At 39.8% G+C, this 18170-nt stretch overlaps 1 protein-coding gene across 1 annotated transcript in view; it reads left to right on the top strand.

The window, feature by feature from the left end:
* The window catches only part of csmd3b (CUB and Sushi multiple domains 3b), a 414655-nt gene that overhangs the window by 89646 nt on the left and 306839 nt on the right, over positions 1–18170 (top strand). The gene's annotated exons all lie outside the window — the stretch shown is intronic.

The following is an 18170-nucleotide window of genomic DNA, read 5'->3' on the forward strand; positions in this document are numbered from 1 at the left end:
TAGGATGTTGGTTCACAAAAAGTAACTCAATTATATAAATGCAAATTAATTTTTTTTGTGGTTCATTCACACAAAATCATCCCTTAAAGATGGACTTATTGTTATAAGCCAGCTAATCAATAACATCTCACGTCCAAATCTGGTGAGTGAAAATAATCAAAGTAATAAAAGACAACAAACATTGCAACCAATTTAGTATTGGAAGAAAGACATTGTTTATAGAGCATAGCTGTTATTAACTGTTTTGTTTGATGCTTCACTAAGTTTTCTATGTCTTGGTCACATCAGTTATTCAAATTAAATAAACAAGCAAAAATAGAAACCAACTGTGACTCAGAAAGTGAATTTTATTTTATTTTTTTGTGTGGATTTGGTCATCCATGTGGGACGACTTTTTTTTTTTTCAGTGAAGACTATCCAAGCTAAAGCAAGGTAAGCAACCACACGAAAGAAAATTCCCAATATTTTGTTCTTTCTTTGTGTTTTTTTCTTCACTTTGTAATGGATTTGAAGTTGGCTAAGCTTGGTTTCTAAAAGGCTTATAGTGAAGTCTGATCAAACCACACAGCCCCACAGTCCCAACAAAGCAGTTTCTAGTTTTCGTTCAAATCAGATAATCCGCATATCATATAATATAAGGTCTGATGTCACAACCTTGTTTTGCATATCTCATCAGAAAAATTATGAACAGAAGCTTCCACTGTTGATGGAAAGATTACTTTAATTACATCAGGCACGTGTGAGGCAACTACCAACAATATAGTCCCAGGAGAGAAAATCTGGTTTGGTTCAGTTGAGGAAAAAGGATTTGGGTCATGTAGAAATGAAATGAGTCGCCTTGATACTTGTCATGGGGAATGAACTGTTTTCATTAGCTTCAACAGGCATAATTTCTAATCCGTGAGCTGCACTAATCAACCTTTCTCGGACGCGGCGTTTAGGGCCCAAATTGCCATACAGAGTTAATTAAACAAGAGAGGAAAAGAATGGAACAAAACAGAAGAGAATACAAAAGGAAATAAGGTGACTAGGTGATTTTTGCCAGGTTATATAAAATTCTTGTTTCCACAAAGACAAAGAGACTTTCTCCCGACTCCAGTCTAAAGAAACTGGAGCTGGGAGAAAGTCAGAGATGCCCTCTGTGCTCTTATTGGCTGATTAGGATTCTTTGCTTATCTAAGATAACAGAAGATAATGTGTTGTGTGAATGCATTCATGTCCATAGGTTTGTCTGTGCTTGTCTGTGTGTGTATGTGTGTGCCTGTGGGGAAGATTTATGGCATGCATAATTCCAGTCGCCTTGCTACGTAAGCCAAACCTGTGGCTTATTCTCCTGCAGTCTCTTTTTCACTCTTTCATTACTTAAAACAGACATAGACACATAGCAACAAATTGTAATTTCATTGTCAACATAATACAAATTTAAGTGATTAAATATACTGGAGAAGACTGCACGATACGCTGCAAGTCATTTGTTCCCACTCACACACATGCAAATATTTGACCTTGCTCAGTAAAAACATATTTTATGGGGTGGCGCAGTGGTGCAGTAGTTATCACTGTCTCCTCACAGTAAGGTCCTCCAGCTGACTGAGGCCTTTCTGTGTGGCGGTATCTCCTGGTGCACTGGCTTCCGTCCATAGACATGCTTGTTAAGTTAATTGGTGATTCTAAATTGGCTGTGAGTGTGAAAGGTTGTCTGTCTCTCTGCGTTAGCCCTGTAATAGACAGCCAACCAGTAAAGGGTGTTTCCTGCCTCTCACCCTGTGACACAGTTTAGGCTCCTACGACCCTAAATTGGATAGAAAAATATTCGATGAGCTTAGAAAAAGACACATTTCTCTATTCCTTCTTTTTGTTTTGGTTTTTTTCATATTTTTTCCAAATCCTTTACAATTTGAGAACTGGAAAAAAAAGTAAAATGCCCTGCACTGCATCTCAGCTATATAGGTATGGTGTCACAATCGATACATAAAAAATAAGAAGAATTTGTGTTATTGAAAATACGAATATTAAAATATTCAACTTTTTAATAGTTTTTAGCCTAAAAGCAGTTATTTGGGGTTTCATGGTTCAAGCTTGACCGTTGCTGTAAAAGTAATCTTTTTTTTTAAAAATGCATTAAAACTGTCACCGTTCTTTTTTTCTTTTTCAGTTAAAAAGCCTTAAATTCTTGGGTTTCTTTGTGGTAAAGTTGAAATGACATTTTTACATTTTTGTCACCACCTGTCTCACCTTGACTAGTATCTGAAAGTAAAAGCATTTTTTTAACAGTAAATATCTGTTCTTTTTAAATAACTATTATTATTGACAACATCAAAGGTGATGCTGTCTATCAACTGGAAATTAAATCTATTTGTGAATTTCTTCTACAATCACATTAATCAAGGTATAAAAACATTTTTCCCACTGCAAGTTGCCATCAGTGAGTAAAGGTCACCTTCCCTGATTTCTGCATGATTAAAAAAAAGCCCCAGTGCAACTTTGAAATAACAGTTCCTCTCTGCCCCAGTCGATTATTTATTGACTCTAGCTGGAAGTTAAAATTATTGACTGTGATAAACTGGGTTTTGAACTTTGGGATGGTCTCACCTGCCTGTTCTCTTCTTGATCTTGGTGCAACAAATAGATATGATGAATGGAGTTCATATAAGCCAGGAAACATCTGGGGATCACACACTGTGACTAGCACATTCAAGACATTTTTATGCAATTAGTAACTGGCTCAAATCAGGCTTTCAGGCTGGAATTTCTGCATAACTTATTTTTTTTTAAAAATACTCTAATTCACAAATGATCCACAGTGTCTTGACAAAGTGAAGTAGTGTTATTGCAAATCAAAACCATTTAGGAAACACAGCAACTCAGCCATAAAGTTACAGACCATGTAAATTTACAGAGTGGGGTCGCTGAGTGCTGAGGTGTAGGTGTCACTGTACTTTCGTCCATATAGTCTTTTTCTGGTAGATAAACAGACGTTTTCTAATACACTATGAATCATGTTATTTCTCTGAAAAAAAGGTGTGAGGGTTTTTTTGTTTGTTTTCTTTTTTGTTTTTTACATGACTACCTACAACTTCATGGGCAGTCAGTGGAAACAGTACTTTAACATGTTTCTCAGTTTTAGTTGGTCTGTGTTTTGATTTATTTCAAGGAATGCTGCATGAACAACACAGTACTCCAATTATTCATGCAACATGCAGTTCATGCCAAATACCCTTGGTTTTCAGACTTTCTAGGCCAGATAATCAAATAAACCAAAGTCAAAAATCTGCTTTACTTAATGCAACTAAGAGCAGTGGGTCATCATCAAGAGCAACATGGGTCATGCTCAACATTCCTTCCAAATGCTTCCCTTTGAATCTGCTCAGCTGAACAATACATTTAAAGCACTGGACAGTGCAGTGCACAGACAGGGTAGTGGCCACCCATGGTGCATGTTGTTAACATCTCTGTCATTGAGGACGTGGGTTAGCACAATATTTGTATACCAGTTTTCCCACTGTGCATAGCTTTGGATACTGGGTCACAAGTTTGTGACTGAATTATTTTTTTTTTTTTTTTTTGAATTGAAACCATGGTAAGGTATCAGGTGGCACATAAACTGTTGGAGTAGAAGACGTGACTGGGACTTCAGAGACTTTACCAGCTGTCTGAAAATTAATCATGTGTGAGCGCCAAGAGAGCATCTGAGAGTTTTTGGCCATGCATGGATAGATGGATAAAATACAAGTATTAAATGATGGAAGACACAGTAAGGGGTTTCCGTCACCAGACTTTCAGGATTCAATTGCGAAATTACCAGATTTAGGATTTGATCGCTGTGGTGTGACTACATGGTTCTTACAGTTACTCAGATTCAATGTAAACGTTTACATTATACATGAATTCTTCTGTGATTCATTTTTAAATTGTTTGATTTTTCCCCCTCTTCGTGTTATCCTTTCTTCATCCGAATGTCCAGTCAAAACTGTTGATGTGTGTATATTTTATCTGTAGGATCCTGGCAGATGACTTAGTGGCTTTCATTCAACTCGCTTGGACTTTTTGTGCTGGTTCAGATACCATGGTAGCTTTACATGTGCAAAATGCAGATACAATTGTGTTTTCCATCAAGTAAGTGCACAGTCATGTTCACAAAATGAAAAAAAGAAATGTGGGGTTGTAGCAGGTCACTGCATGAATATTTGATCAGTGCAATCTGTCAGTCTGTCCATTTCATCCTGTGGCTAGATTTGTTGTGTGCAAGCAAATCTGTTTTCAAGCCATTTACTCAAGTAAACTAGGTTTGTGCAGATGCATTTCAACAATAAAAGCCACAAGAGGAAACCTAAACATAGTATTTGTGATATCAAAGGAGCTTGCAAAGAAAAGCGTCTGGACTTCTTTAAGTTGCTTGAAGATGTTTCACCTCTCATCCGAGAAGCTTCTTCAGTTCTAAGGTCAAATGGTGGAGAGTCCCAGATATAAACCTAGTGGGAGTGACCCCCCCACAGAGGGACAAAAGGACCCCCTGATGATCCTCTAATCGCCTGAGCCAAGGTGTGAAATTGGGTGTGGGTCCCAATCAGCCAGGGTTTCGGGTGTGTTCATTGTGAAACCTGGCCCCACCTTATCATGCGAATTCCTGAGGTCAGATGGCCCAGGATGTGAGTGGGCGTTAAGGCGTCTGGGAAGGGATCTCAAAACTGGATTATAGATGGCAGAGAGTTGGTGTCGTAAACCCCCGCCTCTGTTCAAAGATGGTCGCTCACAGTGGACATAGATGGCTTCTTTCACTCCTCTTTCAAACCATCTGTCCTCTCTGTCCAAAATGTGAACATTGGCATCCTCGAAAGAGTGTCCTTTATCCTTAAGATGCAGATGGACTGCTGAGTCTTGTCCTGTGGAGGTGGCTCTTCTATGTTGTGCCATGCGCTTGTGAAGTGGCTGTTTGGTCTCTCCAATGTAGAGGTCTGAGCATTCCTCGCTGCACTGTACAGCATACACCACGTTGTTAAGTTTGTGTTTTGGCGCTTTGTCTTTCGGGTGAACCAGTTTCTGGTTCAGCGACCATCTTTGAACAGAGGCGGGGGTTTACGACACCAACTCTCTGCCATCTATAATTCAGTTTTGAGATCCCTTCCCAGACGCCTTAACGCCCACTCACATCCTGGGCCATCTGACCTCAGGAAATCACATGATAAGGTGGGGCCAGGTTTCACAATGAACACACCCGAAACTGATTGGGCTGATTGGGTCCCACACCCAATTTCACACCTTGGCTCAGGCGATTAGAGGATCATCAGGGGGTCCTTTTGTCCCTCTGTGGGGGGTCACTCCCACTAGGTTTATATCTGGGACTCTCCACCATTTGACCTTAGAACTGAAGAAGCTTCTCGGATGAGAGGTGAAACGTCTTCAAGCAACTTAAAGAAGTCCAGACGCCTTTCTTTGCAAGCTCCTTTGACTACGATGACCTGGATGACTGAGAACCTTCACAGACTATTTGTGATATCAGACAGATTCAGTGGCAGACTATCAGCAACAGCTTGAAAATATTAATAGTCTTTATGGAGCTTGAATCTATAACATTTCTGATCAAAGTCACGCATGCGTTACCATTATTACTTATTACACTGGATTTCAAATTTCTAAAAACACTTGGAAAAATGTTTCACATTTTTAATTTTTAATTGAAAACTTTCATTTTGAATTTAGTAAATGTGTAATTTTTTTTGTAATTTTTCCTCTGGTGGTAATTAATGACCTTGTAACCCAGGTTACTGACTGTCTTGCTCTGAAATAAAAAAAAACGGGAAGGAGGTTGTGTAATGAGTGTCATTCGTTTTATTATTGATGCCACATTTTTACTCATTTTCAGTCCAGACCTTGGATTTACTGCTGACCATTTTTAGGATTGTTTGTTTGTTTGTTAAGCCATTTAACACTGACCTATGAATCACTCAAGCATAAAAAAACCCCTTTAGCTCAAGGAATGAACCAGTGTTATATCTACACTCAACACACCACAGTAGCTTCATTTTTCAGCCAGACAATGATCCCACACACATGCCAAATGCAGTAAAACTATACCTGAGTAGAAAAGCACTAAATAGAACACTAACAGGCCTTAACATTATTAAAGCAATGTGGGATCATCTTGACAGAGAACAGAACAAAAGGGAGCCAACATCCAAAGAAGAGCTTTAAATGTCCTTCAAAAAACCTGGTGAATTATTCCTGAGATTTAAAGAAAATGCAAGAAAGCTTGCCTAAAAGAGTGCAGGCTGTGTTGAAAAATAATTGAATTTTAAGCTACTTAAAACTACAGAAACTCTGTTTTTTCCTTATATTCCTATATTTCCTTAATCTCTGACTCACTTCCACAGTGTGTCTTTGTCCTGTCTTCCTCCCCTCACCCAGATGGACACTCCTCCTTGAGCCTAGTTCTGCTGGAGGTTTCTTCCTGTTAAAATGAAGTTTTTCCTTCCCACTGTTGCCTTTTTTTTGCTCATGTTAGTGTACCTTGGCACATACAAATGCAGACATGCAGCAAATTAACTAGTAGCAGTGCTGTAGTCCGAATACAGAGCACAAAAAAAATGTTTTTATTATGATGGTCATCTGATCACGTAACTCCCAAATATATTTGATCTCATTTCTTGAGCAAGAACTGATCTTGACATTACAAAATATATTCATAAATCTGTGATGTAATGTGACGTATGCTTGGAGCCACATTACTGTGACACACACACATTCAGAGAAAAAAAACATTGCTGAATGTCACGAGAGGAAAAGCTTGGATGTGTCTGTTAACTCTATTTTTACCCCTTTTAGGTTGCGATATACTGGCTACTTTATTCCCTGCTTCCTATTTGTACTCTGACCCAGTTTGTATCTTCAATCCTTTACAGCACCAATTTTACACCTGGCTAAGTCACACCCACCCACTCCCTAAACACACAAGACACATCCACGGAAACTGAGAGACACATGGTCGCTGCCACAAAGTAAACGTACACAGGCAACGTAAATACACAGCCATACAGCAAGACATGCACCTGCTGCACACAGGCGCAGAAGGCAAACAAACACAAAGGCCATGGGAAACAGCAATGTGTGATTGGTGTGAAAAGAAACAAATACGGCCTTTGATGTCGGGACAATATTCCTGAGCAAAACCGAGTTCACATTTTTGGGGGAAGACAGCGAGAAGTGTATATGTAGATGCACAGGTATGTGTGTGTGTGCTTTAGCGTGTGAGTGAGTGAGAGGTTTTGTGTGAGTGTGAACTGAGGTGTGTTTATCCCTGAGGTAGTGGTATTTCATCTCTTCCTGCATCAGTTCTGCCCTGTAGGGGGTAAGAGGCGTGTGTGTGTGTGTGTGTGTGTGTGTGTGTGTGTGTGTGTGTGTGTGTGTGTGTGTGTGTGTGTGTGTGTTAGAAGATCCAAATAGCTTTGCTCAGGTTAAAAAGACAGGAAGGAACAGAAAAGGAAGTCTTTTTCTTAGCATGTCTTTTTTTGCCAAGGTTGTTCTCCCTGCATGCCCTTGTGTATGCCACTTTTTGTTGCTTGACAATTTGAATTGGTTCATTGTTGCCAGCCTGCTGTTTGACAGAGATTGTTGAGGATTTAAACATGAAAAACTAACTTAAACAAGAACACAGCAGGACCTCTGTATGGTCACTACAGGAGGCTGTAGTGGCAAACATGCAATACTAAAGTGATTTTGTGCAGAAGAAAAATCACTTTCTCATGACGCTTCGAACGGCTCGTCATGAGACACATCAAGACCCTGCTGCCCCCCTCACTGGACCCAATGCAATTTGCATACCGCCATAACCGCTCAACGGACGACGCCATCTCCACTGCACTCCATCTTGCCCTGACACACTTGGACAAGAAGGACTCACACGTCTGAATGCTGTACATAGATTTCAGCTCAGCATTTAACACGATCATCCCCCAACAACTGATCGGAAAGCTGAGCCTGTTAGGCCTGAACACCTCCCTCTGCAACTGGATCCTGGACTTTCTGACCGGAAGGCCTCAGTCAGTACGGATCGGGAACTGCACCACCACACTGAGCACTGGGGCCCCACAAGGCTGTGTGCTCAGTCCTCTGCTGTTCACACTGCTGACTCATGACTGTGTAGCAACACACAGTTCAAATCACATCATTAAATTCGCTGATGACACGACCGTGGTGGGTCTCATTAGCAAGAACGACGAGTCAGCGTACAGAGAGGAAGTGCAGAGACTAACGGACTGGTGTAAGGACAACAACCTGTCTCTGAATGTTGACAAGACAAAAGAGATGGTTGTTGACTTTAGGAGGACACGAGGCGACCACTCACCGCTGAGCATCAACGGCTCCTCTGTGGAGATCGTCGACAGCACCAAATTCCTGGGCGTACACCTGGAGAAGGACCTCGGCTGGTCCCTCAACACCAGCTCCCTGCACAAGAAAGCCCAACAGCGTCTCTTCTTTCTGAGAAGACTGAGAAAGGCCCGGCTTCCACCACCGATCCTGACCACCTTCTATAGAGGAACTATTGAGAGCATCCTGAGCGGCTGCATCACTGTCTGGTTTGGGAACTGTGCCATATCAGACCGCAAGACCCTACAGCGGATAGTGGGAACAGCAGAGAAGATCATCGGGGTCTCTCTACCCTCTATTGAGGACATCTACACCACACGCTGCATTCGCAAAGCCACCAGCATTGTGGCTGATCGGACACACCCCTCTCACACACTCTTTACACTCCTGCCATCTGGAAAAAGGTACCGAAGCATTCGGGCACACACATCCAGACTGTGCAACAGCTTTTTTTTTTTTCCACAAGCCATCCGTCTCCTCAGCAAAAAGGGACTGACTGATAAACACGCACACACACACATACACTAACATTATCACTCAGCTTAACTCAAATACCTCAAAACATTGAGACTGGACTGACTAACCAACACAAGCGCAAACACACTGACCTACACCACCAAACCATCGCACACACCAACCTGTAAATGCTCTTTTGCACAATATTATTACTAGATATATTATATATTATTATTTTTTTGGCACTAACATGTCTTGTAGCACCTTGGTTCCTGGAGGAACGTTGTTTCGCCTCACTGTGTATTTTTAAACTGTATATGGTTGAAGTGACAATAAAGTTGAACTTGAACTTGAAGAAATTCTTCTGTATTCTTCTAAATGAACACATAGGAATAATAGCCACAGTCTCAACAGCGAGAGTCTCTTTAGACAAACCAAAACCTGCAACAAAACAAATAAACCTTCTCAGGAGAACTGTTCCAACTTTTACTGCAGTAAACAACATTTTGGCACTGTGGGTGTCCATCAGGTAGCCAATTTGGGGTAAACGATCACTGCAAGAAAACTTGAGCAAAACTGTTGTGAGGCCTTGCTTTGATTTGTGCATAATTGCTGGGCCTTGCACAATGTGCAGGAAGACACTTTTTGATGTGAGTGCGTTTGTGCTTCATCGAGGTATCCTTTCATTGAAAGTTACACAGATTTCAGAAATCAGAAACATTTCTGTTTGAAGCAATTACATCACTGCATGTTTACATCTGTGTCTCTTACTTTTTTTGTTAATTTCTCTCATTTATTTTTGCAAAGTATGATTCAAAAAGTTTTTTTTATAGTTTTACATGACAAAAGTTACTGTTATACAAAGGAAACTCAGGGAAAGAAGGGTGTCCCAAGTCCATTAAAATACACATTAAGCTAGAATTTACCTCAACAATCAGTATGTTTTTACTTAAAATTGATATAATTCCAAGCATTTCTCATTTTTACTTCATATCAGTGACTGTCTGTGTCTCTGAACTCCTCTCTTGATATACCTTCACTTTTATCTTTTCTCATTCTCACAATCTGTCTCTGTCTTAAGCCTGCCTTTTATTGAATAGATGTAATTCACTACTTCATCTCTCTTTTACTTAATATCTGTTTCTAAACTGTCCTCTGTGTCTCTCTCTTTTCACAATTCGACTCCACCACTCCCCACCTAATCTGTTTCTCTCTCAATTCTTCCAATAAATGTCATTAATTCTGCACTGATAACCAGCTCTGTTCTTTCAGCTCAGTCTGGCACATATTATAATTAGAATCATTACAGTAACGTTAACAGTGCAATACAATATTCAGGAGTCAAATCCCCTGGTGATTGAGCTCTCTTGAGGCTTTGGAGCTCCTGTTCTTTGTGTCATCCTGTGGACACTGTAGTCTGTTGAGATTATGTCTGTGTGCGTTTATTACACCTGGGGTTGGTGTTAATTGATTCCTCCCCGTCCTTTTCTGAATGGTGTGTTCGGTCTTATGAGAGAAAATAGGTGCGGTTTCATCAGTCATGTGCAATAAAATCTCCATTACAATAACGACATTTAAATACTAACAAGGCTACCTGCCAGTGCTTGATGAGGGCAATACTTCAGAAACTGCCAGATCAGTGACCTGTGTGCTTATTCACATCTGGTTCTTTTATTGTAGAGCTTATTAAAATTATAATTAATTTAAAACATTAACAAAAACATATCCACCACAACTCTTACCAGAGCCTTTAAATCTTAACGTGGATCGATATGTATACCTGAATGATTGAAATAACCGATAGAATAATGTAAGTGAGTAATGCGTGTCTATTGCATACTTTGTGTACCAGCTCTCATTGGATGAACTTTACATTTCTATAGCCTGATATCAGGTTGCCTTTTCTTGACAGTTTGATCAGTTACGTGAAAGAAGAACAATTAGAACTTGCAGCCATAAAAAGTCATAGGAGTCTTTAAATACAATCAGCGCTGTAAAAACATGTTTGCCTGACAATGCAAATGTGAGTGTTTCAATACTCAGAGCAATGCAAATGTGTTTACTTGGAAGTCTTTTTGGAAGCTTTCTCAGCAGTGGCAACATAATAAACGCATTTGTGCAGTATGGGTTTATTGTATGTCTAAATTTTACAGTTTTGGCTTATTTTTCCTCGTTTTTTCAGCTGCTCCCTTTTACACAAGGGGTGGTCACAGTAGACGGATCCACATGTGTGATTTGGCAGATTTTTAAGTCGGATACTCAGCCACTTAAATCCTAAATCTTGTGTCTTAGACCATGGATTTTATGCATGTTAGGCAAATGTGGTAACCACTATACTTTAGAGCGACAGACTTTTTGTCATTATTGCGTTAGTTTATTCCATCCATGAGACTGACACTGCCCATGGACAACTCAAACTCAAAATAGATTTTTATTCTGTGTGCTAAACCTGTTGAGCTGTTCAAGGTCCTGGTGAAACCCATTTTGCCTTGGTCATGGTTCAGTCCTCTTAACTTTGTTTGATTTGGATGGCAAACCGATGAGACCCGAGGCTATGAAACAAGTCAGCCTGTCTGATAATATTGACTGTTTTGCGAGCTTGAGTGCTTGGTCACACATGTGCGTGCACGCCTTTTCTGTTTATGTGCTCGAGTCTTACTCATGTTTTGGGACTTAGATGTTGGGATGTGTCTTTACTATGGAGAAGGGACGGGGAGTATCATATAGTATCTCATATGGTAAATCAGTTTAGCCTGATAAGGAAGGTACAGTAGTACGTATGGTTAAGGTTAGATTTCCAGGAAATAGATGGAAGTCAGTGTAATGGCTTCAGAAAACATGACTGTTTTGTGTGTGTGTGTGTGTGTGTGTGTGTGTGTGTGTGTGTGCATGAAGTTCCAGTAATCCCAGTGGCTAAGCTGGTAATCCCCTCAAGCTGCCCATTAGCCCCTTGACACAGACATATACAGACACACACGCCCACAGACACACACAGACAGACTCTACCTCCAGGGCAGTCACCCAGGTGTCAGACAGACTATTCCTCAGGGAGGGATCACTATGATCAGCCACAGAGCTGGCCCACTGCCCCTGGAGAAGGAATGGAGACAGTGGCTGGCAATACATACAGATTAAAGAGAGGGAGACAAAAGGCGAGCAAGAGATGAAGAGAGAGACAGAAAAGGGGATGTCAGAGGGAAATCAGATTTAGATGATTGGCAAAGGGAACAAGCAAAGACAAAGAATTAAAAGGAAAAGTTATTTTTCGGTGTGTTTCTGCTTACTGGACTGGCCTCTGCATCAAATGCTATCTTATCTAGAGATTTTGAAGCTTTGAAATACTCCCCCCTCCGCTATCAGGACAAGAACACCAGATTTCTGTTATGGCTGGATTTTTTTTTGTCTTGTGTAGAGCATTTCTTTTCCATTTCTGTGTTTGCCCTGATGTTGTTTCTATCTCTGAAATGACATCAGGTGATCTCTACAGCAACATTTCCTTTGAGTTAGTATCCTCAAACTGGTGGTTCACCTACGCCACAAATGGACTTTTTGAAAAGCATAATGCCTTTGTGGAAACACTGTCTTTGCTCTATCAATTCCTCCCACAGGAGCTTGTGATAATCAGTGTGTGGACACTCATGGCCCTTGGAATCTGTAAAAAGAAACAAACAAAAAAAAACAACTCACAGTTTTACCTGTGTGCTTGTCATTGATAAAGCAAGACAACTTGTGCATTTCGGGAAACTTTTTTATAGGTATGCGACATATGGTGAGAAAACACTGCCTTGATGGAATCCCATAGACACCCACCATCTCTTTGGAGTTCAGCACTGAGCCATGTGGGCAGGAAGAAGCATGTTTTTCCTCATTAAAGCTCTACTATTATGAGTCATTCAGTTTGAACGCTGAACATATCACTAGTCCACGCTGATGTGGGACGACAGAAGAATTGTTCCCTTTAGTATGTCACATAACAGAAACAGTAGGACACAGGAACTAAGACTCAGAAAGCAGGGATGCTGTTTCTGTTTGCACTCCTGTCTCCAACATCATTTCTAGGCAAAATCTTAGAAGTGGTGTTCTCACTTGGCTCAGCATTGCCTAATTTGAATTTCCTCTGTGTTTAGTTAGGGCTTCTGTGTCTGTAGTATTTCCTCTTTTCCTTCTTTTAACATACACTAATAAGCCAAAACATTTTGACCGTCTGCCTAATATTTTCCTCCTTGTGTCATAAAAATAGCTCCTACTTGATAATTTGTGGTCACCAAGATACTAGCAGTTCCAATAAAATGAAATATGGATTTTCTAAATTGTTTTTCTGTCTGTTACTTCTTTTTAAGGAATTTTAGTATAAAGGTTCTTTTCTTTATTTTGGATTCTTCAGTCTAAATCCAGTTACATAAACCCATTTCACTACAGCATGGGTTGAATAGTACAACCTATAAAACAGTGCTTGGCCCCTAACAGCTTTCCTCTAGAGTAGAGTTATAGTGTTTGTGTGTAGACAGTGATTGAGATTTTCTTTATTTAGTCATCCTTAGTCGTCCTGCAACTGGTCTAGTCCAGACACTCAGCTTCAATTGGGGTTTGGTGAAATTACTGAAGACAAAGATGTTTAAACTTCTGTTGCAATCGTTCCATTGAGTTGAGATCTGTGGAATTTGGAGGCCAAGCCACCGTTTTAAATATTTTGTCAGTTCCGCAGTTTCCTTCTACTGAGGACACTGTGGGCAGTGTGGTAGGACACATTGTTCTGTTGAAAGAGGCCATGCTGTGATGCTTAGTGAATGTCACTTGAATGCTTAGACTTTGAGTTAGCACTGTTGCTAGGTGCACCCATCACCGCTGACTAGATTGCACCATTACACTTGACACTGCAGGGGTAGTTGGGGTGCTCTGAGCCAATCATCTGGCCATGATCATTAGACTCACATTGATTTCAAGATCTCGCATGCACTACATTTTGAGACAATCATCATAATTCACTGTATAACTACAGTCAGTGGTCTTAATGTTTTGGATCATTAATTTTCATAGCAGGTTCAGAAGATGAACAAAAAGGCCTAAAAAAAAAAAACACGTTGGCAGTCAGTGAATTAAAAAAGCTGTGAACTACTAAAGAAATAACAGAAAAAGCTGCAAAGTGCAGTTTTGATGTTGGTCTGGGGTATTTGGCTGTGTGTTGACAAAATGACATGGAGGAGAGACATAAAGCAGTGATCACAGACAGACAGCAGCTGCTGCTGCCCATCAATCTGAGAAGGCTTAGAAAATTCCTGGCAAATTCACAGCAAGATCAGAGATGCCGTGCTCACAGAAAATGAAAGTAATGCAAGAGCTACGACTCAGATTCTATAGGTTTTGTTTAGCATATTAAATTTTAAATTTCATGACATTACAGTTAGATAAACACTGAAAAAGTATGGCTTGTTTGGAAGGAATTAGAGGGCAAAGCTTCTTCTCTCTAAAAAAAAAAAAACAAGATAGCTACATGGCCTAGGTTTGCAAAGTTGCTTCTGAACAACAATTATGTCCTAATACCTAAAACCTAAGAATTTAAAGAGGTGTTACTTTATTTTCACAATGACTGTATTTTCTGTGTTACAGGAGCAGACTTCTAAGGACCAAATCATTCTTGTGCTACAATAATGAATAAATAGTTATGGTACATTATTCCACCTACTTATACATTGTTTTTTGCACAGGGCTACGTAGCCACTTGAGAGTTTCTATGCTAATAAAAGACCCAAGCGAAGTAAGTAATTTCACTTATAAAGCATTCAGTTGGAAATTAACTTATTAAGCTCTTAGGTGAAATTTGACTTTATCGCTCCTATGATTGGTGCAAATGAGCTAAATACCATAAAGTTAATTACATTGTGCCATAGAAGCCAAACATTTGTTTGGAAAATAGGAATCCAATTATGTTGCAGCAGACACACACTGTATATCAGCTGTCCATGACAGCATCACGTTACCTCAGTCTCAGTGTTTGCTGAAAGGTAAACAGTAGTTTTTTTCTCATTTTCTATCCTTGCCATTGTTTCCTTCTGTCATTTCCTTTGATCTTTATGATGTGACATAATAATCAATAGTGAACTCAAGCAAAAGCAAAACGCATACAAAGGAAAATCAATCATCTTTTTTTTTTCCCAAAGAGATTCATTACTTCTTTCCTTGGGGTGTCTAAGTGTCTCAGACTGACCATTTCATAAATGTGGTGATTTTTCTATACATCAATAAGCAGACATTGTCCATGGTTGCCTGGTCCCTAAAGCTACATGTACAGTATCTTTTTAATTTGATTTAACAGAATACTTGTGAAACTGCACCACCTGGGTACACTTTCCTTTTAATTTGAAGTTATCAGTGTTTCATCAGTTATTCTTTGTCAGCAAAAACCCATATGAGCATTTTTTTTGCCAGGCCTGCTTCCTTTTTTGCTTCACTCATGTATGGCACCGACATGTACAGTTAATTTATCTGTTTGATCCTGGAGTAAAACACAAATGGATAACGTAACATTGCATTTGCAAGGGAATTGCGAAATTAACATATATTAAAATATTAATATATTAATATTAACATTAACATATATAAAACTCAAAGGAATTGGAAAACATAGATATTAATAATTGCTGACCTCCCCATGGCCATTCATTCTACACAAAAATAATTAAGTAGTTAACAAAGAAATGACATAAAAGCTATTCTCTCTTTTATTATCTGTCATAGAAACAGTTAAAGAAAAAAAATCTGGGCAATGAGCTACAAGAAATTCTATAATTTTATACATTTATTTCTTAGAATTTGTTCCCAGAGAGTCACGGTTATTCTTTGAGCATCTCTCTCACTCTTTGGTTGTCCTTCATTTGTTACGGCAGCAATTCTTTATCATACAGAAAAACTAATATATAGTGTTGAAATTGCACTTGTCTTGTTTTATATTATATCTCAGATATTAAATGTGTGTTTAAATTTCTTTACTCTGACAGAAAGGGGAGTTTCACTGGTTCTGCTCACATAAGATCAAAATGGGCTATAAAGCCCCTTTCGCCACAGCCTTTTAGGGTTTTCCATTTGGTAATAGTACCTGGTACTGGATACTTTTTTAGTACCTACTTGCCCGGGGTTCCAAGGGATAGAAGCAGGTACTAAAATGTGATGTCATCAGACTGCAGGCCACCAATTGGCTGGTCAATAGAGTCACTCAATGAGTCATGGGAGCCTCTCATTCACGAAAATCTAAACCACCGTTTTTGTTTCCCGAATCGGGCCAAAAGCCACAGATCGAACAGCTGGTGTATTGTTGCTTTGATGTCCACCTTTGCTGTATAGCGTTCCTGTTGCATATTAATTATGTCATGGGACGCGCAGATGCATTGCTATGATGACAAGCACGCATACAAGGTAGTACTGGGTTGTAATGAAAAACCAGTCGATCCGAGTTGAGCTATGGCGATCCGTGGCGAGTCGATCTGAGTAGGTACTAATGGAAAAGTGGCTTATGTGGCTTACAATGCAAAATGAATTTGACATTTCCAGTCAACACTATATGCACTGAAACCAGTTTGACATTTCATTTAGTTGTTTGGGTAACTGCTTGTATGCATACATGGACATGCAGTAGGACATGTTTAAAGCTTACAAGTAATGTTCTGGTAATAATTTCAATCTCCACCCCAGAGAGGGGATTGCAGAATAGATCAGAGACGGGCAGATATAAGGATACATAAACGCCCAGACACTGAAAGGCTGAGAACAATGCTTTTCTGTCTGCTCTGCTGCGCTCTCCATTATCCTTCAGACAGAAATACAAGAATTCAATTAAAAGACCATGTACTGACCTTAACACACACACACACACACGTGAACACACACAGTGTTGATGTATCAATTAATCACTGTCTGTCACCTGACTTATTATAGACTATGTATCCTCACTAGGCCATGAGAATTTTATATATATCTACAACGTTTGTGTGTGCGCATGCATGTCCATGTGTGTAAGATGTCCTTCCACTCTATAATGACCATTGTTATTCCCAACCCTTAAAATAATGTTTGTGCCAACAGGCCCTTTAATAGGATTTGTGTGTGTGTGTGTGTGTGTGTGTGTGTGTGTGTGTGTGTGTGTGTGTGTTTGATTCATTAGTATGCAGTGCTGTTCTGTACTTGCCTCATGTTATTAGGCATTGAAATGAAATGACTGAGTATGGCCTGAGTCCTGGGGCTCAAACTAACACAAAAAGCTAAACATTAAACTGACACAATCAGAGACACACAAACACATTCACACCGTCAACCCTGAAGACATATGCTCTCGATGTCTATTTCAATTTCCATCGAAGGCTAAAGTCATTTTATTGTGGATTCTTAAAATTGCTATTTTGACTGAAGAACGCTATTTATTTTCACACTGCTGTGAATTAAAGTCACAGACTCTGGTTGGCCCATTGCTATTGATGTCATGGTCTGCACAGGACCTGAAGACTTTCACTGGCTTTGCGCCAGATACCTATTCCACTTTTGTTAGGATAAATTAAATAAACAGTCTCATTTATTTAGCATGCTACACTGAATGCAAATGCTTTTATTCACATTTTATGTTTAATAGATTATACCCATGCCCACATACATGCTGTAAATCTTAATGAATTTATTCAGCCCTGTAACAGCAATATTTGTACTTGTCCAAAACTCGTCCAAAACTCTACCAAAACTAATGAGACTATGCGGTTTAGAGCAGCCAAGGGGGATTTTTATGGACAGAAGTTACATTTTCTGATTCACAATCCTTTCGAAAAAGAAAGTGCATTTGGATATTAAAACTAACTGATGAGCCATCTGTCACAAGTAGGTGGGAGCTGAGCAAGAAGTTGAGCCAAGTTGTTGATATGCAGTGTTGGGAAGGTTACTTTTAAAATGTATTCCATTACAGAATACAGAATACATGCCCCAAAATGTATTCTGTAACCTATTCCGTTACGTTACTCAATGACAGTAACGTATTCTGAATACTTTGGATTACTTAATATATTGTGGCGAGTTCAGACAAGGAGGAGACGGAGGTATCGTTTGGTCTTGCTTCCCGTGAGCTAGCCAGGGAGCACAGCCGTTTATTACATTTGCAGAAGAACACACTGCCACTAGCTAACTGCTCAGCGCGGCAACCACAACACACATAGGGCGCCCTCTGACCCCGGAAGGACACACCGTCGCAGCGAGAGGGCGTCACCCGTCACCATGGCAACATACACAAAACATAACTGTACAAGCAGAACCCCGAACAGCCCTGACCCGCTACAATATTATCATGCTTTTTACAACAACGTGAATGTACTATTGCT

The sequence above is a fragment of the Aulonocara sp. 'chitande type north' Nkhata Bay genome, linkage group LG22 (genome assembly GCF_057382095.1).
Source record: "Aulonocara sp. 'chitande type north' Nkhata Bay isolate Kocher_YH1m ecotype deep benthic linkage group LG22, A_spYH_male_GT1.1, whole genome shotgun sequence".
NCBI classification, from domain to species: Eukaryota; Metazoa; Chordata; class Actinopteri; order Cichliformes; family Cichlidae; genus Aulonocara; species Aulonocara sp. 'chitande type north' Nkhata Bay.